Source organism: Coffea arabica, chromosome 1e (assembly GCF_036785885.1).
Source record: "Coffea arabica cultivar ET-39 chromosome 1e, Coffea Arabica ET-39 HiFi, whole genome shotgun sequence".
NCBI classification, from domain to species: domain Eukaryota; kingdom Viridiplantae; phylum Streptophyta; class Magnoliopsida; order Gentianales; family Rubiaceae; genus Coffea; species Coffea arabica.
In genome coordinates, this window is record NC_092311.1 from 29,890,049 (window position 1) to 29,897,761 (window position 7,713).

At 36.5% G+C, this 7,713-nt stretch overlaps 1 non-coding gene across 1 annotated transcript; it reads left to right on the forward strand.

Annotated features, from left to right (window-relative positions):
- Window positions 1-5,135: 5,135 nt before the first annotated feature.
- On the forward strand, window positions 5,136-5,242 carry LOC113719547 (small nucleolar RNA R71). Its single transcript, XR_003454916.1, has one exon. It is a non-coding gene; the product is annotated as a small nucleolar RNA R71 (small nucleolar RNA).
- The last annotated feature ends 2,471 nt before the right edge of the window (window positions 5,243-7,713 follow it).

Below are 7,713 nucleotides of genomic sequence, written 5' to 3' on the forward strand. Positions count from 1 at the left end.
ATGCACATCAAATGAGTCCATGAGCATTTATAAACATGTTATCACCGAAACTCACTTGAATATACTGGAAATGCAACATATTATATGTGAAAGGGAATTTTAAACACTTAAAACAAAATTTGGTAAGAAAACATCCCTTTTTACTATTGTTCTTCAAGTGCACCTCCAAGATGGATGTTGAAACTCCGGTACCTCCTACAAATAAGTGAAATACATATAATTAGTCAATTAAATCACACCAAAATTTAAGAAATACATAAAAACACACAACTACAATATTATTATTGGGTTGCCTTCCAACAAGCGCTTTATTTATAGTCGTTCAACTCGACTCTCCTACAACTTCTTTAACTCTCCATTGTGTTTCCTAAGGAGTAAATCACTCCTTTAGGAACCCTTTCTTTGACTAAATAGGGTTTCAATTTTTGACCATTTACTTTGAATGGGGCACCATTTTCTCCTTTTATTTCCACCGCTCCATAAGGAAACGTGCGAACTACTTCAAATGGTCCGGAACATCAAGACTTAAGTTTTCCAGGGAACAATTTAAGTCTTGAGTTAAACAATAACACCTTTTGCCCTTCTTCAAATTGCTTAGGAAGAATGTGTTTATCATGCCAAAATTTCAATTTTTCTTTGTAAATCTTGGCATTCTCATACGAGGTTAACCGCGATTCCTCCAATTCGCTTAACTCGAGCATTCTCTTTTCACCTGCAGATTTAAAATCAAAATTAATAACTTTAATGGCCCAATAAGCTTTATGTTCTATTTCTACAGGTAAATGACACGCTTTTCCATAAACAATTTTATATGGAGACATTCCCAACGGTGTTTTAAATGCCGTTCTATAAGCCCATAAAGCATCTTCGAGCTTGTTTGACCAATCCTTCCTCGAACGATTGACATTTTTCTCTAGGATGATTTTAATCTCCCGATTGGCCAACTCTGCTTGACCATTGGCTTGAGGATGATAGGGAAGTGATTTTTTATGCCTACAACCATATTTAAACAACAAAGTGTCAATAGTTTTATTGCAAAAATGCTTACCTTCATCGCTTATAATTACCTTTGGGACTCCAAACCTACAAAATATGTTCCGTTTAAGGAACTTAACCACAACCTTAGCATCATTAGTTTGTGAAGGAATAGCCTCTACCCATTTAGATACATAATCGACTGCTAAAAGAATGTACTTATTATTAAATGAGTTAGGAAATGGTCCCATAAAATCAATACCCCAAACATCAAATAGCTCAACTTCCAAATATGTAGTTAGAGGCATTTCATTCTTTCTTGAGATATTACCGGTTCTTTGGCATTGATCATAGCTTTTAACCAAATTTCTAGCATCTCGGTACATAGTGGGTCAATAAAATCCTGATTGCCATATCTTTGCTACGGTCTTAGTTGTACTAAAATGACCTCTCGTTTCAAGGTTATGACAATGCATTAAAATACTATGTACCTCTTCTTCCAAAACACATCTTCTAATTATTCCATCTAGGTTATGACAATGCATTAAAATACTATGTACCTCTTCTTCCGGAACACATTTTCTAATTATTCCATCTGCACAATGTTTATAAAAGAATGGTTCCTCCCAAAAATAATGTTTAGCATCATTTAAGAATTTTTTTCTTTTGTGGTAATTCAAATCACTTGGTATCACTCCACTAACTACAAAATTAACTAAATCAGCATACCATAGTGACTTTTTAATTGCCATTAAGAACTCATCTGGAAATTCTTTTTTAATGGAGGAATGGTCTTCTTGAGGCATATTTTCCATCTAGAAAGATGATCAGCGACTAAGTTCTCGGATCCTTTTTTATCTTTGATCTTCAAATCAAATTCCTGCAATAATAAAATCCATTGAATTAGTCGAGGTTTTGTATCTTTCTTATTTAAGAGATATTTGAGTGCTGCATGGTCGGTATAAATGATAACTTTAGATCCTACTAAGTACGATCTAAACTTATCCAATGTAAATATCACTGTTAGCAACTCCTTGTCTGTTGTTGCATAATTGACTTGGGATTCATTTAGCATTTTACTTGCATAATAAATGACATGAAGTCGCTTATCATGTTTTGCCCAAGAACAGCTCTAACTGCAAAATCACTCGCATCACACATCAATTCGAATGGCAAGCTCCAATTCGGTGATGCTATTATGGGTGCGGAGACAAGTTCCTTCTTCAACCTATTAAAAGCAAATAAGCACTTATCATTAAAGTGAAAAGGAACATCTTTTGCAAGTAACTCACATCAAGGCTTAGCAATCTTGGAGAAATCCTTAATAAATCGCCGATAAAATCCCACGTGTCCAAGAAAGCTCCGAATGCCTTTCATATTGGTAGGTGGAGGCATTCTCTCAATAACCTCTATCTTGGCTTGATCTAACTCAATACCTTGTGAAGAAATTTTGTGACCTAGAACAATACCCTCACAAACCATGAAGTGACATTTTTTTCCAATTGAGTACAAGGTTTGTTTCTTCACATCTCTGCAAAATTAGATATAAATTGTTAAGACAATGATCATAAATAGATCCAAATACAGAAAAGTCATCCATGAAGATTTCCATTATTTTCTCATTAAAATCGGAGAAAATTACCATTATGCAACGTTGGAAGGTGGCCGGTGCATTGCATAGTCCAAAAGGCATTCTTCGAAATGCAAAAGTTCCATAAGGGCAAGTGAATGTGATTTTCTCTTGATCTTCCGGTGCAATGACGATTTGATTGTATCCTGAAAAACCATCCAAGAAACAATAAAATTCATATCCGGCCAATCTTTCTACCATTTGATCAAGAAAAGAAAAAGAGAAATGATCATTTCTAGTAGCTGCATTCAGTTTTCTATAATTAATACAGACTCGCCACCCAACCACAACTCTAGAGATAATCATTTCATCATTTTTACCACGTACTTATTGTTATCCCCCCTTTCTTTGGCACTACATGAATAGGAAAAATCCAAACACTATCAGAAATTGAAAAAATTATACCTGCATCCAGCCATTTAAAGACTTCTACTCTTACCACTTCTTTCATGTTTGGATTTAACTTTCTTTGAGTTTCAACCACTGGCTTAGACTTTTCTTCTAACAAAATTCGATGCATACAAATAGTTGGACTAATTCCCTTGATATCAGAAATCGTCCATCCTACAGCCTTTAAATGCTTCCTCAAAACACGTAAGAACTTGCCTAGTTGTTCCTCATCTACAATCACCGGTAATGTCTCATTTTCTCGAAGATATGCATATTTGAGATGTTTAGGAAGTGGCTTAAGTTCAAGCCGTGGAGCTTGCTCACACGAAGGTGGAAGTAGCCCTTTGCTCATCCCTAACTCCTCATACGCATTGCTTCTTTTGTAAGGAACCTGTGCCTGAAAAAATTCAGTCATTTCTTCAACTTGTTCCTCTTGTAAGCCTACACCATTAAGACAAAGTTCAAGAGAATCATCATCAAGATTAACTTCACTCATCTCTAATACCAATTCATCACATATGTCAACAAAATAAACATGGTCGGTAAAAGAGGGATACTACTCTACTTTACTCAAATCAAACTCCACTTCCTCTTTACCAATTTGGAACTTGAACTTACCACGTTTAACATCTATTATTGTACCTGCAGTGGCCAGAAATAGTCTACCAAGTATAATAGGTACATTGACATCTTCCTCCATATCTAATACAACAAAATCAAGAGGAATAATGAATTTCTGCACTTTAATAAGCACATTCTCGAATATGCCCATTGGATGTCTAATAGACCTGTCAGCCAATTGCAAGGAAATGTTAGTACGTTTTAACTCTTTCAACCCCAATTGCCTAGCCACAGTTAAAGGGATCAATGAAACACTCACACCCAGGACACGTAGTGCTTTAGAGAATTCTACATTACCAATAGTGCAAGGAACTGTGAAACTTCCTGGATCTTTCAACTTTGGTGGTAATTTGTTTTGTATGATGGCACTACATTCTTCCATTAATGCAATTGTCTCACTATCTACTAACTTCGTTTTCTTAGTCATTATTTCCTTGAGAAACTTTGCATATGAAGGAATCTGCAAAATAGCATCAACAAAAGGAATGTTAATATGTAATTGTTTGAAAATATTGATAAATTTCTCAAATTGTTTGTCATTTCTCGAAGGTTTCAATCTTTGTGAAAATGGCAACAGTGGAGGAATTGGTGTTGTATCTCCAATTTGCGGCTCATTTTCTTCCACCTTTTCTTTTCCTTTAATTTTCTTACTATCCTCTCCTAACTCACTCAACTACTTGTTTTCTCTTCTTTCATATTCTCTCTCACTCTCAACTACAGGCGGCTCACCCACTTCCTTACCACTACGGAGGGTTATAGCCTTGACATGCTCCCTTGGGTTCACCTCAGTCCTGTTAGGTAAATCCCTTTGGTTGGGATTGTTAACTGCATTTGCTATTTGCCCTAATTGGACCTCAACATTCCTGTACATATTGGTGAGTTGGTCAATCCTTCCCTCAATTCTTTCAAACCGTTGAGTAGTGGCACTAGCTAACTTTTCAATTTTATCATTTGATATATTTGCCAGCTTCTCAATTGCCAATTTCCAAGCTGGTTTGGACTCTGGAAGTGGTTGCTTCGGTTGGAAATCCGGTGGATTAATTGGTTTTTGTTGGTTCCCTTGATCCTTCCATCCAAATTTTGGGTGATTACGCCATCTTGGATTGTAGGTATTAAAGTATGGATTATTTTGGGGTGGACAGTTGTAATTGTTGAGATATTGAACATGTTCACTGCTAGAACACATAGAATCATCATGATCTCCGCCGCAAGTAGTACAACATGTAACAACTACTCCTTGATTAGAGTTAGAACCAACATGCCTATTAAGTATCTTAATCACATTATCCATCTTTGCACTTAACATATTCAAGGTATCTATTTAAGCATACCTGAGGTTCTTCTTGTATTACCTTGTTCGTTGGCCCATTGGTAGTTATTAGCAACCATTTCTTCAATCAATTGTTGAGCTTCCTCAGCTGTCTTTCCCATCAATACTCCTCCCGCTGCCGCATCTACATGCGTTTCTATTGGATAGGTGAGACCATTGTAAAATATTTGGACTACTAGCCAATCTGGTAAACCATGATGAGGACATCTTAGTTGCAATTCCCGATAGCGCTCCCAAGTTTCGTACAATGTCTCTCCTTCCTGTTGAGAGAAACTAGTTATATCCATTCTAAGTTTAGCAGTTTTTCCAGGTGAAAAGAATTTATTAAGAAAAGGCTTAGCTAATTCAGCCCAAGTAGTAAAAGTGTTTGGTGGATGAGATTGTAACCAAACCTTGGCTTTGTCCCTTAGTGAAATGTTGACAAATGAGAATTTGGATCTTCGGTAGCATTACTTCCATATTGAGATTGTTGTACCATTTGAATTAGTGACAGTTTAATCTCAAAATTATTAGCATTTACCGTTGGCCTTGCGATACTAGTTTGAGATCCTTGTGTATCCGGTAAAGCAAAATCTCATAAAATTTGCCTATTTGGTTCATTTTCTGCCATTTTTTCCTCAAATGGTAATTCTATCAAGATTTCTTTTATCGGCTGCCAAATCTCTTGTTCCTCTTGATGCGGTATATGCCTCCTTTGTCTCCTAGTGTCCTCTCAATTTCTGGATCGAAAGGTGCAACTTCTTGATATGTTCGGTGCATACACTACAAATAGAAATAAGAGAAATTATGCAGCTTTTATTGTCAAAAACTAAATTAATGCAAAGTCAACTATAAACAACTTAAATAAAAACAATGGAAATGTCTAAATCAATAGAGATGATTAGACCCTAATATTGCCGCTTCCCGGCAATGGCGCCAAAAACTTGGCGAAATTTTTATATCAATGCAAGTTTATTTCCGAATTTTATCCATTGGACTGCAAGTATACAGGTCACTTAGTAGTTTTAGGCAAATATCAGGTCGATCCCACGAGGAGCAATGTCTACAAGTACTAGATCCTTATTTTCTCTATTATTTAGACTTATAATGAATTTGAGCAGAGAAATAATATTGCTACTGTATACAATTCTAAGTTAACAAATTGAAAGATACAAATGGAGATTTCTTTACTAAAGACTTAAATTTAGGGATATAGATTCCACTTATGGTATAAACAATACAAATGAATAGATTTACCTCTTGTTATTATTCTTGTTAAACTAGGAATTCATTTCCAATATTACCAAATCTCATTCTCATGATAAAATGGCCTAGAGTAGTTCAGTTTTCGCTATCTTCATGATGAAATACTAGTTCTACTCTGTTTTTCTTCATGAAATGCTAAGTAATCCACTTAAGTGTACCTCTATTTTCATGAACATACAAGTTAAGCTCTACTCATGTATGTCCATTGTTACTACCAATTCTCATTGAATAATAACAACTATAAACATGCTATTGGTGATCAAACAATAACAAGTAATTACAACTACACAAATAGACAAGTTGATACGAACGTCGCCAACCTTGTGACGAAACCCGTAAAAGATTAGTTTCAGGATCGACAAGAGGACACCAAGTTTGGAGCGGATGGCCTCAACCCGTTAATCACGTGGTTAACGAACCTTGGTATAATGGTAGAAGACGCCACAACCTAGTGTGATTCTAGATTGATAAGTCACGAACACCTAGAGAAATTCTAAGGTATTCAAGAAGCCTTGGAGAAACCAAGAAAACTCTCAAAATCTGATTTATTGATTGAATGCCTAAAACTATTAGAAGTGTGAGCTATTTATAGCCTTACATAGAGATGAAAAACTAAATAATGTGAAACTAGTCTAGAATTGTGGGCTTGACTAAGACTAAGAATTGTAGGCTTGACTATTTCCATAAGACTAAGGATTGTGGGCTTGACCGGACCTTATGAGGTCATCCCTTAGGTAAATAACCTTATGAGGTCATCCCTTAGGTAAATAAAGCAAGGCTATGGACCATTAAGTCCTTATTACAATGACTTTAACTAAAACAGCAAATGTGACTAGAGAAGTGTCACGCATGGTTCTCTTTGACGTGCACTACATGGATGGCCTTCATTTCTTCATGCTCAAGTCCCTCAATGACCTTGGGGACAATTTCTTGGCCTTGTATCTCATGAACAAGCCCTTGGAGTTCCTTCCTCATCTTTTTAGCTCGTGCTCGAGTCACGGGTCCTAGGGGAACTCGAATAGTTCGCAATGGTGTCTCTTGGTTCGTATCATTCCCCTCCTCTTCAAAAGGATTTGTCCTCAAATCAGCTTCATCATCTGCAAGAAAAGGAGATAGATCAGAGATATTGAATGTAGCGCTCACATTGTACTCACCGGGTAGGTCCAGTTTGTAAGCATTGTCATTGATGCGCTTGATGACTTGAAATGGCCCATCTCCTCGGGGAAATAATTTATTGCGCCTTTGGACTGGGAACCTTTCCTTGCGTAGATGTAACCACACCCAGTCACCAGGTTCAAACACAACGCGTTGGCGTCCCTTGTTAACCCGTTGAGCAACTTGGTCCATCCTTCGCTCAATGTTTAGGCGTACCTGCTCGTGTAATTTCTTGATTAAATCTGCTCGTTTAGCACCATCCGTGTTAATGTGCTCAGAAGGAGGTAAAGGTGATAAGTCTAGTGGTGTTAAAGGGTTAAAACCATAGACTATTTCAAATGGTGAAAAATGAGTAGAACTATGCACC